An 18,394-nucleotide genomic window follows, 5' to 3' on the forward strand; every position below is an offset into this window, starting at 1 on the left:
ATCAATTAAAAACAAAGTTACGATACTACCCCTCCGTGTCTTTCATTAATCCCAAAGTTTAATAGAATTTCAAAAATGCCACCGCCTCTATACACTACAAATAAATTTACATTTAGTGGCACACAGTTTTAATGACATTTTGTTTTTGTACCACTATACGCTACTTTTAGTGGCACTTCTATTTATGCCATTATAACTTTTAATAGATATAGTGGCACTTTATATTTTATGACACTAATTTTCATATCAATAATGGCATAATAAATTAAAATGCCATTAAAACGCAACAAACAAAATTAGACAAAGGACACAAATTTTTCATGACACATCTTTGTGCCACTAAATTATTTTTTTAATGACATGTATTAGCTTGTGCCACTCTGTGCTCTCTAAAATTTAAGAAAAACACGAGTCAATTCTTTAATTTTGTACATATAGGCGATTCCATCTTATTTCCCGCTCAACTTTTTCAATCTCCCTCCACCGCGTCTGTTAATTTAAATCATAAATCGAGCGATTTAGGGTTTTATATGATCGTAACGCTTCCTCGATCATCTATCAATCCACATTGGTTGCCTTTCTTCTCTCTGTAGCCATCACAAAACTGCATCCTCATGCCTCAACCACTTGATGCTTTTCCATCGTCGCTGCAGGTGATTATTAGACTGCGTTCTTCTCGTCATTGTAACTATGTTCCTCTCCTAGTTATTAGTTTTTTTCAATTGACTCTAATCTTTACTGATTATTGATTTTGTACAATTTGGCTTCTATTATAATATAAAAACATAATAGGTTAAATAACAAATGGTGCGATTTTATTTGTATTTCAATTCTAGAAAGTGAAATCATTTTTAGGGTTTTGATTATTGATTTTAGTTGTACTGTGTGCAATTTTTGTTTTAAATAGGCGGAACCAGCAGAAGAACCCAAATTTTTTATCAGATTAAATCATGTCCAACCTTTTCGAAGTGGTCTGCTTTGGTGACGGTCTGTTATCTTTCTACTTATTACTAGTGTAGGTTGAATGCTTGTTTTATGTGTTGGATATGAATTATAGCAATACAAATGAAGTTTATGAATGATTGTGCAGATGTCTCAAATTAGCGCTACATTGATCAAACCAAACGCAGGAAAACCTCTACTTCAGATGTAAGCTCTTATTTTTCTACAGTCTGTTCGCTTTATTTGTTTGAAGTCTTAAAAGTTTTCGATCTCTTTGGAATAAACCAGAGCAATAGGTAGGATATGCAATACTAGGATTCAATGGAGGTCATGCAAATTTGAAGTAATGTCTTACAAACCTACATAGATAACATTGCATATCAAGTGTTTATGAAAATGCCAACAAGATTTTTTTAATTAAACTCATCCCTTTAGTGTCCCATCCATTTACTAATTCACTGATTATAATTTCTATGGAACATTAGGCTTTTCAATTGCTAAACTTTTCTCTTATTAATATCTTGGTTTGCAATAATATGTTATATTTTAGTATGGTACATGAAGATACATGGAAAAACATATATAATGATGTCTTCTAAATAAATGTACAAGTTAACTTATTCAAGTACCACATGATAGAACTCCACTTTAATCTCATGGAAAGGCTTTTTGGTAATAGATTTATGTTCGTTGTTTTTTTACTTCATTGAAACCAAATTATTCAATGTAATTACCCTAATTAAAATATGAAATGTATGATGTGCTTAAAACGAAAAGGACATTGGTAAATTAATTATTCTCCATACAAACTAGTCCAATTGTTCTAGTGACGTAATATTTCCCCAAAGCCGTGCCCTTTCTTTTAAAATTGACGGCCATAAGTTGTTCCTCATATTGTTTTTTTTTTTTTTTTTTAATTTATTTATGTTAATCTATTTTCAAATACTTATATTATGCTAGATTTGGAAGATGTTACAATTGCAATATAAACTTTTCTAATGAGGTATATAAGCTTCGTATCCATGTAAGGAGAGTTTTCACAGGCATTCTTGAAGCCACCTCATCTTAATCAACTATGGATTTCAGCCTTACTCTAATTTGTGACAAGGATGGAAAATATAAATGACCACTCATTTTTTTTAGCTAGAGGTAATATCTTTATATTATATTGCTCTTATAACTTTTAAATTTCATCTAAATTGTCTTATCTTATATAGGTCACTCTTCTTGACAATGAGAAATAGTACAAACATTAAATGACATTTCATGTGTCAATGATATACAATTATTTGTAAGTTGGTTCAAGCAGGAGGAAGGATTATGCAAAGCTCATATGCAATCAGTTTATGTGTTTCTTCACTAACAAATACTTAGTTTAATAGTTTCAGATTTTATGTGCTATCCATATAAGATTTAGACTTACTAAACATTTCCGAAGTCATTTGTTTTAGATATTGAGAATATTGTTGTGAAATAAGTTCATTTTTGTTTTAAGTAATAATATTGTGTTCTTCATTTATTATTTTAAGTGTATTTTCACTATTTTATAATCAATTGAAAAAAATTGCAGCTAAATTCTAAAAATGGATTTTTTGTGGAAAACTAATATGCTACTAAAAACAAGAAAATTGTTTTTATTTTAGCAAACATGTAGTGGTATAAAATAGTGTCACTAAACCTAAAAGGGTTGTAGTGGCATAACAAAAAGTGCCACTAAAACCCAAAAAGTCTGTAGCGGCACAACCACAAAGTGACACTAAAGTGTTTTAGTGGGATCGTTTCTAGTGGCATTTATTATGTGTGTCGCTCATTCACTAAAAAGCCTTTAGTGGCGTTTTTTGGGTTTTTTGTGGCACTTTTTGAGTGCCACTAAATGACATGTTTTTTGTAGTGATATTGTTCTAATTTGATTTAATCCCACCCATAGATCATGGTAGATGAATGGTCCAGATTTTGTCCACATATCTCACAAAATAACATTGTCTCACATGAACTCAACCCTATATATATATATATATATATATATATATATATATATATATATATATATATATATATATATATATATATATATATATATATATATATATATATATATATATATATATATATATATATATATACACACACGGGCCCAAAAAAGAAATCTTTATCAATTATATCAAATGTTTGACCGCACAATTTTTATTGGAAAAAGTTGATAATACAACGCTAAAATTTGATGAAATTTTATTATACAAAACCTTGATAAGCAAAAATAAGTAGAATCACATAGCAAAAAAATGAAAACTAAAAGCTATAATATACACAAACGAATGTACATCACAAAATCATGTATTTAGCCAAAGACCTTCAAGTTTCTTTTGCCAAATGATAGGTTAGGGGTGAGCAAAAACCGCACCGCAATTAAATTTAACCGCAAAAACCGCATAAACCGCAACCGATAAACCGCAACCGCAATTAAAACCGATGATGAGGTTTTCTGTTTTTCAAAAACCGCAAATTTGCGGTGCGGTGCGGTTATTAGTTTTCAAAAACCGCAAAAAAACCGCACCGCACCGCATATGTTATATACAATTTTTTTAATTATTTATTAATATATTAAATACTAAAAATAACATAAGTTTCATGGATGAAAGATGGATAAAATACTAGAAGACCAAAATATTGGTGTTTTGTTAAGTTTAACTTTGAAAAATGGTGAAATTCGACAATTTTAAGATATTTTTTGTAAATTACTATTGATTTGACGTTTTTAAGATATTAGTTGTTTGTAATTTAAGTTAATTGTCTTATACTTTATGGTTTTTTTATTATTACAAGTAATATGTTTGAACTTTTAAAACCCTTTGAGCTCTAAATTGTGGTTAAAAACCACACAAAATAACCGCACCAAATCCATGCGGTTAATAACCGCAACACAGAAAAAACAAAACCGCACCGCAAAAATAACCGCCTAACCGCACCGCAAAAATAACCGCACTATGCGGTTTTCAAAATGGATTAACCGCATTTGCGGTTAGTGGTGAGGTTTTAGCTAATAACCGCACCGAACCGCACCGCGCTCACCCCTATGATAGGTTATGATCTTTTTCTATAAGAAAAATACAAAGGTCATTGTTATAATTAGTGAAGAGATATGAAGATGAAGACTTCAATATGAATAAACAAACAAATTATACAGTGTTAAAAACATATCAGACCTAATTTTAAAAATGGGTAAAATTCAAGAAATAGCAATGTACTATCATGTATATGTAAATTATAACATCATATTTTAATTTTATTTTATTACAAAAATTTAAATGGTGTCCATTGCAAAAATTATACCTATAAAATGGGAAGAGGAAAATATATTATATGAAACATTTTACATTTATCCAACACTTGAATGAATATGAGTGTGATAATGACTTCAGGTACAACAAGATATTACATTTGTAACTAAATTTTTTACAAGTAATTTAAAAGTTGTTAGATTTAATTATAGAGAAAACATACTAGTAAATTCCACACAAAATATAATAAGTTGTCAAATTATATAAAAACCTTGTAGTCAGTCTAAAAGAATATCTCTCTCCTTCATTGGAATTTTCAACCCATTTAGAAATGTGCGAAATATTGAAACAGTCTTAGTTGCAATTGATCTTGAACAAATAATGCATACATCATTGCTAATTGCACCTTGCAATATGGCTTTGTAATTAATAGTTATGTATATATTAATGAAAAATCAAGAATAACATGATGCTTCTTCTGAAAATCTTTTTAGAACAAAAAGAACCTGCTTCAATCAATATCTACTCTTTTCTAACCATAGTAGACATTTCATACAAGCATGTTAACAATAACTTCAAGACTATCAAAATGAAATGGCTAGAACTTCAATGTATTTTGCAATAGGCATCAAGTGCTAAATCAATCCATACCACATGCTCCAACTTGAACATGCTCCATAACTGTAAATATAAACAAATTGTTGTAAGAGGAAGACCGGTTTCATAAACAATTTCCCATATTATTCACTCATGTACATTTCCTGTAGACTGTCTTCTAGATCGTCCGTAACTAATCTGGCCTAACATTTGTGCATTGCAAATTTTATAATAAAAAACACATGAGTTGAAATATAAAGACATAAATCAAAAGAATTTTCTACTTTAGACCAAACACGAAATTTAGAGATGCAAACCATAAGTCGTTTTTCAATGCTAGTCCTTATTTCAAGGTTAACGAATAAAAATTTACTAAGAAATTGTTGGCCATTTTTGCAAGGAGACAATTTTTTTTGTCATTTTGTTAAAAATCACCTCTAAAAGTAGTTATTTGTTAGATTTTATGTTATCTATCGTTGCTAAAACTAATGCTATACATTTTTTTTTTATCCTTTTGCCTACATGATCATTCAATTAAAGATTTACTTAATTGCTTGAGAAACCAACTAAGATTTAGATCAAAAATTATTAAAAGGTGTAATAGAAGCATACAAAGCTTACTAAATACCTATCTATGCAAACATTAAATTGCAAGAGAGCATGCCTTATATTAATCACAATTAGGGAAAAAAAAGGGTAAGGGTAAAAATGAAAGAAAAATTACAGCACTAAAATGATATCATCAAATTCAACTATAAAAAAAGGTTTTTTGCTTTTGAATGCATAGTTGAAGCAATATTTTAATTCAGAAATGATTTATTTAATTATGTATCCATACTTGGACTCTGATTGTGATCGGACTAATGGGTAAGATAACCAACAACACTATTAAGGTATGAAGCTCCAACACCATTTTTCTTTCGTGTCTGTGGGAGTGCAACAATATATCCAAGATCACAAATTGGGAGTATGCTTCAACTTCAATGAACAAGAACAATCAAGATAGAACATAAGACAAACATTTAAATCACTCGATAACTAATAAAATATATGGCATCACCTTAGGCTTCTGGTAAAAAATTTCACGATTCTTGCCAACAACACCGCTAGATCTCTCCATTCCTGTTAAGTAATAAAAAATCTGATATTTTTCCATTTTTATTGTTTATGGAATCAATTCAACAGAAAAACAACCCAAATGAACAAAAACACATAAATTAGCGAAGTTAGTGTAATACTCGACCCCAACCTTTAATCATCGCCCTGTAATTTGTTTCCTTCCCTTAAGGACCACTCCTATTTTCAAGCATAACATTGCTAACAGAAAAACTAAACGGGGCAAAGAAATCGACGAATAGATTAACTGTACAAAGCAATAAAAGGTGATATCAAATTAGTGTTCCTGTAAATACTATCCTCATTGAAGGCATCTGCGGTGAGGAGTATGGCAATGTATTCTTGGTTGCAGAAGATTGTTCGGATTTTTGTTGGATAGTAACCGGTAAATGTGATTGGAGAGATGGAGAATTGATGGGTATGTGGAATTGTAAAATGCGAGAATATGGAATCGACATTTTGAGGAGTTGCGTCGGTCGGAAAGGAGGATTACGTGAAGGCATTAGAACCTTATGAATTTAATCAACACGACACCACAACGAAAGGGTTTATATATATATATATATATATATATATATATATATATATATATATATATATATATATATATATATATATATATATATATATATATATATATATATATATATATATATATATATATATAGGACGGTTCACTCGAGATTAAAAAAGAAATAGAGATCTTGATATTTAACCTCAGTCACATATTTCTCATTTCCCGCTCTAAAGCTCGGGCGTACCGGCAACAACGGGGTATGCCTAATCATAAATGATTATATGGCAGAGAGGTATAATCATTTAGGATTATACATGTTTATATGTATATGTCTAATCATAAATGATTATACATATATGTCTGTTTACAGATTGAGTAATCATAAATGATTATGACAGTTGTTGGCAGAAGAGGTGGTGGTGATAGAGGTGGCGGTGGTATAAGTAACGGTGGTGGGGTCGGCTGGTGTCAGAGGTGGTGGCGATGGCGGTTATGGTGGTGGGGATGGTGGTGGAGGAGAAATGAATGGGTGACGATGTATAATCATTTATAATTATACCAGACCTACCGCGTTGGTACTCCAGAGGTTTGAGTGATATATGTGAAATACATGGCTAAGATTGAATCTTAACGGAACCTACCTACCTATATATATATATATATATATATATATATATATATATATATATATATATATATATACATATATATATATATATATATATATATATATATATATATATGTATATATATATAGGTAAAGGTTCAAATGAGAACCATAAAAATTAAGAACCATAAGAACTACTCTTTTTACCAAATAACTTAAATCGTCACACATATTTGATCAATCTTATCTCACAAGACAACTTTTCTCTCATCTCTCTCTCATCTCTCTCTCTCTCTCTCTCTCTCTTTCTCTCTCTTTCTCTTACCTCCTACCGCTGCCGACCACCACCACCTGCATTGACACCGTTGTTGTCGCCGAAATACAACGAGCAGTTCACCCCTGGGGAGCCCCGATCCTGTTTGTGAAGAAGAGGGACAGGTCACATCGGATTTGTATAGATTACCTGGAGCTAAATAAGGTAACGGTGAAGAATCATTACCTACTCCCGAGGATTGATGATCTTTTCGACCAACTACAGGGGGCATCTTGGTTTTCCAAGATAGATTTATGTTTAGGCTACCATCAGATGAGGGTCAGAGACAAGGATATACAGAAGACTGTTTTCCGGACTCGCTATGGACACTACGAGTTTATGGCGATGCCTTTCGGGCTCTCCAATTCTCCTGCTGCGTTCATAGACCTCATGAACCGCGTATGTAGACCGATGCTGCATCGGTCTGTGATATTTTTCATTAATGATATCTTGGTTTACTCCAAGATGCAGGAGAAGCATGAGGAGCACTTACGAGAGGTTTTGGATACCCTGAGGAGGGTGAGCTTCTACGCCAAGTTCTCCAAGTGTGAGTTCTGGTTGCGTGAGGTGCAATTTCTTGGGCACCTTGTTAACCAGAACGGTATTCTGGTCGACCCGGCCAAAGTAGAGGCCATGATGAGATGAGGGGTTCCGAAGTCTCCATCTGAGATTTAGAGTTTCTTGGGATTAGCAGGCTATTACCGAAGATTCATTCAAGAATTCTACAAGATAGATGTACCCTTGACCCAACTGACGAAGAGAGCCGTGGACTTTCGTTGGGGGCATAAGCAGCATGCAGTATTTGATACATTGAGACAGAGGCTATGCGAGGCCCCAATCCTAGCCATGTTAGAGGGCGTGGAGGATTTTGTAGTGTACTATGATGCGTCCATTTCAGGTTTAGGTGCAATATTGATGCGCATGGGGCATGTTATCACCTACGCCTCGAGGAAGCTGAAGCCTCACGAGGCAAACTATACGACGCATGATCTGGAGTTGGGGGCGATTGTCTTCTCCTTCAAGATTTGGCGACACTACCTCTGTGGGGTCTGATGTACCATTTACACGGACCGCAAGAGTTTGAGGTACCTCATGGATAAGCCGAATCTTAACATGAGGCAGTGTTGGTGGCTAGATATGGTGAAGGGTTACGATTGTGAGATCCTCTACCACCCGAGGAAGGCCAACGTTGTGGCCGATGCACTTAGTCGCAAGGCGGCCTCGATTAAAGACATTTGCTTGAGGATGATGGTGGTGAATCCATTGTTGGAGTAGATCCGAGAGGCGCATATTGAGGGCATGAAGGAGGTGCACCAGAAGTGCAAACGGATCATAGGCTGGTGGCCTCATTTGATTATGATAGTCAGTAGCTACTGACCATGCACGGGAGGGTCTGTGTAACACCGTAAATTTTCAAACCAAAATTTTCATTTTTAAAACACATAAAACTCATATATTATATTTCGCAATAACCATAAGTGTCTCAAATGTCAACATAAATCCACAAACAAAAGTCAAATCCCAGAATCCTCAACATAATCTCGAACAAGTGTTTACAATCACGCCAACACCTTCCTGCAGTCCTGAGAAGTACCTGAAGCACATATCACACAACACGGTAAGCATGAAGCTTAGTGAGTTCCAGAAAATACCACATACACAAATAAGAAGCCTCTTATGGCTATAACTCGGCATGGACCCTCCGGTTTCATGTGTCTCGGTGTAGACCCTCCGGTCATGTGTCTCGGTGAGGACCCTCCGGTCTTACAGCTTGGTTTGGACCCTCTGGTCCTGTCTCGGTGGAAACCCTCCGGTCCCATAACTCAGTTTGGACCCTCCGGTCCTATCTCAGTAAACAAAAAATATAGCATATATATCACACAGACAAAATTCATAATATCATATAACTTAAGTAAACACATAAGACCCTCCGATCTCATAAAGATTACCACTCTAGGTAAAGTATAGTGATAAGACTCACCTCGTAAGCTAGCAAGTAATAACCTCGTACATGAATCTCGTACTAGCCTCCGCCTAAGACAATAGATAATAATCTCTAATGAACACTTAAATCACGACTCGAAATAAACTAGGTTATAGTCTCTCTTAAACTCTTGGAATGGGTAAAAGACCATTTTACCTCTCAATGGCTCCCATTCTCCCAGCCTTGACCAAACCCTAAAGTCAACGCTCGAGTCAACTATCCATGTTGACCTGACTCGCCGAGTGCATCTATGTGACTCACCGAATCCCCTTTATTCCTCCTGGACATCACAAAAACCCAATTTAACCCGTCGAGTTGTCTCGTCAACTCGCCGAGTTACCCATGTCTAGAATTATCGTGGAAAACCCTAGCCGAATCATCGAATGAGCTCATTGACTCGACGAGTTCCTTAAGTTAGTTTCTCATTCAGACGTTTTAAGGCAAATCTACTACTCTAAGGCTCGAATGTCATGTAAAGCTTCGATCTTTACATTCATGCAATGAATATTTTGCTCCAAATGCCAATACAACTCTAACAAGTGTGTTTAAGGACATTAAATCATCTATGGCTAAATAAAGTAGGAACATTTGGACTCTCTGGACCTCACAAGGTCCAGATATGAAGTCCAGACCTCCTAATAGACTCCATGCACTCATTCTCCCAACAAAAGGTGGTAAAAGCCCTAACCTCCATACTCAAGAGATCTAGTTAATAAGATGAGAAAGGTGTAAGCTTTTTACCTTCCATAGAAGCTCCAAGTGTAAGAAATGCTAGATCCCACAACTTCTCCTCGTTCCTTGATTGTATTTCACTCCTTTCCTTCCAAGAGATCCACTAGAACACTTAATATTAGCTTAAACACTCTCTCTTAGATCAAAGGCCGATTAGGGTTTCACACAGGGGAGTTAGGCAGCTGGTGAGGCAGAAATGAAGACATAAGTTTCCTTAAATAGGCTCCGAACCCGGGGATTTAGGGTTTCATATCACAACGCCTACTTGGTGAGTTAGCTGCGTGACTCGCCGATTCAGTTTTTTAGACCCACATGGTCAATCAGTCTCTACTTGACGAGTTGAGGCACCAACTCGTGGAGTTGCTCAATAAATCTAAAAAAAATAAATAAATAATATACCTGGCAGGCCGAATGTTACAGTCTGGGTTCCGTACTGGGGATGAGTATGACAAGTTTTGATGGATGAGATGCACAAATATAGGTTTTATATCCATCCCAAGGCAACGAAGATGTAAAGAGACCTTCGTCCTGACTATTGATGACCCTGCATGAAGTGGGATGTAGCCTGGTACGTCGAGAGATGCTTGATCTATAGGAAGGTCAATGCAGAGCATTAGAGGCCTCACGACAAGACGCAACCATTGGATATCCCTATGTGGAAATGGGAAGATATTACTTTGGATTTCATCACAAAGCTTCCCGGACTGTACGGGGAGTGGATTCGATTTGGGTCATCGTGGATCGATTGACGAAGATTTCCCACTTCATACCGATCCAGTAGAGTATCTCGGCCGTGAAGCTGGTCGACATCTACATTCAAGAGGTAGTAGCACTTTAGTACTGCTTTTCACCTGCAGATGGATGGTCAAAGCGAGCGGACCATCCAGACCTTGGAGGATATGCTGCGGGCATGCGTTTTAGACTTTGGTGGTAGCTGGGATACCTACTTCCTTTGGTAGAGTTTTCCTACAATAAAACCTCTCACGTGAGTATTGACCATCCTTTTATTCAAGATGTTATACGGGAGGAAGTGAAGGACCCTGATATGCTGGGGTGAGGTTGGACAGAGGGTCAGAGGGAGTACTGAAGTGGTACTCAAGACGAAGGAATGGATCCAACAAGTTCAGAGCAGGATTCAAACTGCTCAGAGTCGGCAGAAGAGTTATGCCGACAAGCGCCATTTGGACCTGGAATTCCAGGTCGGGGATATGGTCCTCCTTAAGGTGTTACCTTGGAAATGTGTCATCCGATTCAAGAGGCGGGGAAAGCTCGGCCCTAGGTACATTGGGCCTTTCAGGGTTACAACCCAGGTGGGAAAGATGGCGTATAGGCTGGATCTACTAGCCAAAGTTAGCCAGATTCATATCACCTTTCACATCTCCCAGTTACGGAAGTGTCTAGTAGACGACTCAACGGTGGTACCTCTAGAGGATATTCAGGTGGATGACAGCCTGAACTACAATGAGCGACTAGTAGATATCCTCGATAGGAAGTCGAAGGACCTGAGGAACAAGAGGGTGGAGCTGGTAAAGTTGCAATGGCATCACCGCAAGGGCTCAGAATGGACTTGGGAGCCAGAGGACGAGATGAGAGACGACTACCTCGATCTTTTTCCAGATGCAGCAGCAGACTTCGAGGATGAAGCCTGAAATAAGTGGGGGAGAGTTGTAACACCCGGTTCCCGGTACATATTTTTATTATAAGTTTTTGCACTTTTACAGTACGACTCGACGAGTTGGAGGTCAAACTCGTCGAGTAGATGAGAATTTTAGATGCGGGTGGAAGAGTCTACTCACCGAGTCAGAAGCCCCGAATCGATGAGTAGACCTGTTTGGATGAAACCCTAATTTTAAGGGTTTATACCCTATTTAAACAACTTATAGGGTCCCCATTACAGCCTCCAACACCCTTAGACCATATTCATGAAACCCTAATTATTTGTTGAGTGTTTTTGAGCCTGGGGTGCCTTTTTGTGTGTATTTGAAGTTTGAGAGAAAGAGGAGGCTTGGGAGATCAAGAGAGAGCAAGTAGATCCATAGGTTTTGGCACATTTCCAGCTTATTCAAGGTAAAAATCTTCAACCTTGACCATTTATCTCTTAGATCTCTAGTTAGGGCTAGTTTTCACCTTTTCCAAGCTTTAATAGAACCATTTTTGGGAATTTGTGGTTCAAAGGGGGTATAACTTCAGATCTTGAACCATTGAAGGTTCCCATGGCATGAAGGTGCCAACTTTATGGCCATGAGATCCCCATACACTTTGTACATTTCCTTTTTGGGTGTTTTAAGCTTGAATACCCATGCTTGGACATAAAGTTCGTGCCTTTACGTGTAATATGGACCCTAAGAGGCCAGATCTATGTTCTAGATGCATTGAGCCAAACTAAAATCAATTGTATGGACATGGACTTTGGGGGACTGGAGGATTCGTTCATGGGACTCAGCGAGTTGGGTTATGGTTCCCCATCCTTTTCTATTTCAAATTGATCTAGTTGAGTCTAGAAGAGGACTCAATAAAATGGATGTAGATCTGGAATTGAAGATTGAAGAACTTGACGAGTTCAAGGATGAACTCGGCGAGTTCAAGGAAATGTCCCCACTATATGAAGGTGAACTCGATGAGTTCAAGGAAGAACTCAGTGAGTTAAGGACTAAACACTTTAACTTGTATGAAGAAGAACTCAACAAGGTCAAGGATGAGCTCAGCGAGTCATGAGCAAAAGGTCCTAATTCGATATGAAGAAGAACTCGACGAGTTCTTGTAAGACTTGACAAGTAGGATCTAAGTCCTAACACTTTGAGGGTTATGGAAATCAATGAGTTGGTGGACCAACTAAGCTAGTTGAGTCAACTAGATGTTGACTTTGACCAGAAGTTGACTTTGACCAGGGTATTGACCTTGATCTTGACTTTGACATGAGTTGACCCTTGAAAGGGTTAAGTGTATGAAACAATAACTAAGGAAGGTTGTTATGTATAGCAGTTGAGAGGAGTTGATCCCGACATCGAGGACAGTTCAGACACTTCGCGACATTGAGGTGAGTTACCTTCCATTAGAAGTGGGTCGAAGGCACCAAGGCCGACCCACTAGTAAGAGTTATAGTATAGGTAATTGTCTTTGTGATAATTATCTGGTATATCGTTATTTGTTATGTTTATGTGCTAGTATGCTATGATGTTATGTGGGATTTGATAGAAGGGGTAGGAATAAACCCTAGTACTGTTCGATATGGCCAAAGGGGTATGCTAGTACCCAGATAAGGTAGACAGTACGTGACTTGTATATTATGCACTAGGATGCTATGTGGTAGAGTAGGGGTGAAATAGTCCCTAATACCGGTCGAAAGGAACGAAGGGATAAGCCAACACCCGTATATGTTAGGCAAGGTTACCGGTCGAAAGGACCGAAGGGGTAGGCCAGCACCCTAATATGCTAAGCAAAGTACTGGTCGAAGGACCGAAGGGGAAGCCAGCACATGGATATGCTAGGAAAAGTATCGGTCGATAGGACCGAAGGGGTAGTTAGTACCCAGTCATGTTATGTAGTATATGTTATGTATTGTATGTGTTATGATGGGGGGAACTCACTAAGCTTTGTGCTTACAGTTTTCAATTTTGTTTTCAGGTACCTCTTCATCGAAGGGGATGGAGCCGGCACAGTTGTTGTGCATCACACATACACATGATTTCCGCATATGAGATTCTTGGGATTGTACTCTGACATTATTACTGTTTTTATGATATGGTTTTTAGACATGATGTTATGATTTTATGAAATGATTTGACTCGACGATGTTTTCTTATAAATGTTTTCCTAAATCGTTATATCAAAATAAAATTGTTGGTCTTGAAATTTAGGATGTTACAAGTTGGTATCAGAGCCTTGGTTTGAGGGATTCGGACACGCCTCTGGGAGTGTCTGGACTCAAATCAAGGATTTAAAAGAGTTTTATAAGAAAATATGTTTTTCTAAAAGTTAAAGCAAAGAGTTTTGAGAAAGAATGAGGTGTTTGATGCATGCAGCCGGTCAAGATCAAGTAAGTTTTCCCCAAGATACCCACACATCTTATGTTATGATATGATATGATTATGAGAACTGTATCCTAGATTAGGGCTAAGGATCTAGGAAGGATGTCTTTTATGCCTAATGAATGTGTATGAGAACTGCATGCTAGAATAGGGCTAAGGGTCTAGGAAGATGCTTGGTATGTCTGTTGTATGTGCTTATTGAGTTGCATGATAATACTGAGTAGTTAGTGATCTGATGGCCTAGATAGGATATGCTTGGTTTGGGTTACTCAATGCTCGAATGCTGCTTGCTTTGTGCTATTAGGAGTTCTAGTTATCTCTAATTTACTAGTAAACAAATATTCTAAGTTACATATTACGAGGACTAAATAATTCCAGAGGGTTAGGTTTATACCTATTTCTTAGCTCTCGTCTGAGTCTAACCGTTGTAGGGAGAGATCTCTCACTCGAAGAATTATCTAGTCTTAGCAATATGTAATGGTATTCGCGAGCTAGTTAGGGAGAGATGATAGGGACATCTTATGCAGCTGATCGAAGAGAGTGGCTGGAGGAGTTACCCTAGGGTAAGCCTAGTATAAGATTAGAGCAGTGAGCTATAGCAGTAAAAGGGACTTGGTGAAGTCAAAGCAATCCTTGAGGAAAGTACAGATAGATGTGGAAGGTAGTATAGGCCCGTACTATTGAAAGCAGAGATCCGTACTCGAATCAAGGAGGGTCGAGATGGAACCGATGAACTTGTAGATTGTGTGAGACCTCTCGAGATTATGTATGACCCTGACAATTAAGTATATTGTTTCAGAATGGCGGTGATTACGTGTCACAGAGCAGGAGGATCGTGATCAGGGTCGAGATCAGGTTCTGAGCCAGCTGATGAGGGGCTACGCGAGTTCATCGCATCACAGATCACGAGAGTGTAGATGTTGAAGTATGTTGTAATGTGTCGAAAGTATTTGAGTAGTTTCAAATGTTAGTTATCTATTTACAAAGGCAGTTAAGTTTTGAATATGTGTTGTACTAGTCTATTGTATTTTTTTGTATGCTTTCTATTTTCCCTATAAATAGGGGTTGATACTTTGAGATAGATAGAACTTTTTACATTATGTTATATCTAAACACTCTCTGTACTCGAAAGCATCATTGAGCTGAAACAAGATTATATTTACTCTTGGTGTTCATAATTCTTTACAACTCTGATTTTATTTCATTACTCGATTAAATTGCTTCTTCAATTGGTATCAGAGCAGGAATCATAATACTGTGATCTGATTTTCATTTTGTATCAAAAATATTTTGAATCACATTTTGGATTCAAAAGTTTCCGCACTTTTTGTTATTGAAAATCATCTTTGATCTATAGTTGTGATTTGATTCATCAACTAATTTGTTTAATCGAGTGTTTTTCTTGAAATTTCTGATCAATTCATGTATTTGTTTTCAAAATTACTGAAGTTTTTCTGAAAATCTCATCCATACATTCATGGAAAACTTCAACATAAACACCATGACATCTTTTTGTCATCTGCTAGGATCTTCAACGAAGATTCCTATGCTCATCCCAGAGTATTATGATCAATGGGTTGATCGCATGTAATATTACTTGAATGGACTGGATGAAGAGCTTTGGGTTTGTATTGATGGAAACATTCTTCCTCCAATGAATGTTCAAAATATTGGTTCATCTGCTTCATCTCAAAGTGTTTTTGACCGAACAGAAAGATTGAAGAAGAATGAGAAACGGTGCATAAGGGAGTTGCATGGTGCATTGCCTCTTGTTGTTTACAACTATGTCAGGAGTTCTAAATCTACTAAAGAAATCTGGTCAAATCTTAAAGAAAATTTTGAAGGGAGTGAAAAGATGAAGATTAATTTTGTGAAACACTATTTGATTGAGTTGAAAGAGTTTAAACAGAAGGATGGTGAATCCATTGAAGGTTACTATGATCGTTTGAATTAACTCATTTAATAGTGCAACCACTATGGAATTACAAGATTAACCATGGAGTTCAATCTTATTTTCATCATAGGATTATGAAAGGAATGGAGGAATGTAAGCCTGATGGTGAAAACTCAACAACCTTTCAACACTTCAACTCTAAATGAGTTGTACAATTTACTGAAAACTCATGAAGGAGGAGTAAATGAAATTGCTGAGGAATCAAAACTGAATTTTGGAGGACCACTTGCATTGGTCTCAAAAGTTACTGAGAATGAGTTAGTTGAGAAGGAAGATTCTGATGACGAAGGGGTTTTGGTAATTTTTGATGATGAAGCATTTTCATTTTACTCTAAAAATAGAGTAAAGAAGTTTTTCAAGAAACATTTTAATCCAAAGCCGAAACCAAGTGATGGAAAAGGAAACTTCATGACAATAGCCTGAGGAGAGGAGAAAAAGAAGAGTGAGAAGATTAATATGAAATTTAAAGAGATGAAAGTTGAAAATAAACTCAAAGGAGACTCTGGAATCGACTGTCACTACTTTCATGGTGCTAATCACATGGCAAGTAATTGTATGCTTTGGAAGAATGAGGAAAAGAAAAACAAGGTTAAAGATGAAGCATATTATGTCGAACGTCTAGAGGAAGTAAGAGAAAAATTGAAGGGTATGTCTCTGGTGGCGAGAGGAGAAAGTGAAGATGAAGGAACGTATCAAATTTGGTCTTCATGCTACGATGACGAGGAAATGCGTAATCCTATGCATGGGGCAATGTATGCAAAGTTTGCGGAAGATGATGAAGAAGAGGTGAATGGTTGTTGTTTCATGACCAAGAGTGGAGACAAATCACTTATGACAATGCAGGTACGTTCTATTCTTCAATCTTTCAATATTCCTTTGGCTGCTTATGATTCTGAACTAATTGCTTTTGATGATACTATTGCTTATTTTGATAATTTGGTTATTTCTACTAGCAATGAGGCTAAGAAATCTAGTACTCAATTACTAAAGATTCAGAAGCATTTGGATTCGAAGAAAATAAAATTAGATTATCTAGAAATGCAAATAACCAATCTGATGTGTGATATGGACACTTTAAATAGTGATGTTAAAATGTTTCTATCTCAAATAAACATCTATTGTAATTCAGCATAAGGATTATATGCTAAATAAACTGCCTTACATCACTCTTCTAATATAAGCAAAGAACAACATAGGAAGTTGTTGCCTTTTTTATCTTTTGAAAGAGAAAAGATTAATATCATATCCTATGATTGTGAAAAGAGTATAGCTGAATTTGATAGAGTTCCTGATAATAGGTTTGCTTATGGAATTGTGAAAATAGACAAATATTTGGATGCAAATGAGTTAGTTAATATTGTGAATGAAACTTTGACCAAAAATGAACATATCAAGATTTTGAAAAGAACTAAGAATTCGAAATCAGACTCTTAATCTAATTTTGCTAATCTCGAAGATAATTCTGATACTATCAGCGAAATCAGTGAAATTGAGGAAGAGGAAGAAATTGATTATTCTCAGTTGTCTATCATTAATATCACTTCAAAGGTTAAAGGTAAAGAAAAATGTAAAGATTCTGAGGTTAAAATTGACTTTGATCAACCTTCAAGTTCGAAAACTTGTGATCATGACCATGTGACTGTCGAAGATAGTCAAATAGACAATGATAATGATGATAAAGTTTCAACAGAAACAAAGATTCCTAAAGTTTCGAAAGAAAAAGTGATACCTCGAATAGTTGAAGATTAAGTATATGGTGAAATAGACAAATTCGATAAAGTGATGAAAGGAAAAGGTGCTCATTATCTCGAAACAAATACGATTGTGTATCCAAATTTTAAATGCACAGATGAAGTCATCTTTCCGAATCAGGTGTTTGTTACATCTGGGAATGGTGATAACATCAAACCTGAATTTAACAAGTTGGTTGAAGAAGATAACAAGCACATGTCAAATGAAGGGTTCTTTTCGAATAAAAGTACAATTGAAAATAATCTTAAGAAAAATTATTACACTTTTTAACGACAAAAACCAAGTCGAAACTAGTCTGAAAACTCAACAAGTATCAAAGTGACTGAAAAGCATGACAAATCAAAACAAGTTTGGGTTGAAAAATCTCAAAAAGAAAAAGATGTTTCTAAGAAATATGAAGTTGTTTCTCAAAATGTCAAAATCAATTCACAATATTTTAAAGATCAAGTTGACAAAGTTTCAAAACAAAACAACATTTCAAAAATAGTGTTTTGGAATAACATTTGGTCTCGAAAGAAATCAAGTGTTTTACATAACAAATCTTCTGAATAGCGAATGTCTAAATCTGTTCGGA

At 36.0% G+C, this 18,394-nt stretch overlaps 1 long non-coding RNA gene across 1 annotated transcript; it reads right to left on the bottom strand.

Annotated features, from left to right (window-relative positions):
- Window positions 1-4,639: 4,639 nt before the first annotated feature.
- Window positions 4,640-6,456, bottom strand: LOC145045809 (uncharacterized). Its single transcript, XR_013681888.1, has 2 exons — window positions 5,656-6,456; window positions 4,640-4,901 (listed from the first exon to the last, which is right to left on the bottom strand). It is a non-coding gene; the product is annotated as an uncharacterized LOC145045809 (long non-coding RNA).
- Window positions 6,457-18,394: the final 11,938 nt, after the last annotated feature.

The sequence above is a fragment of the Lactuca saligna genome, chromosome 5 (assembly GCF_052625555.1).
Source record: "Lactuca saligna cultivar CGN05327 chromosome 5, ASM5262555v1, whole genome shotgun sequence".
In the NCBI taxonomy this organism is placed as follows: Eukaryota; Viridiplantae; Streptophyta; class Magnoliopsida; order Asterales; family Asteraceae; genus Lactuca; species Lactuca saligna.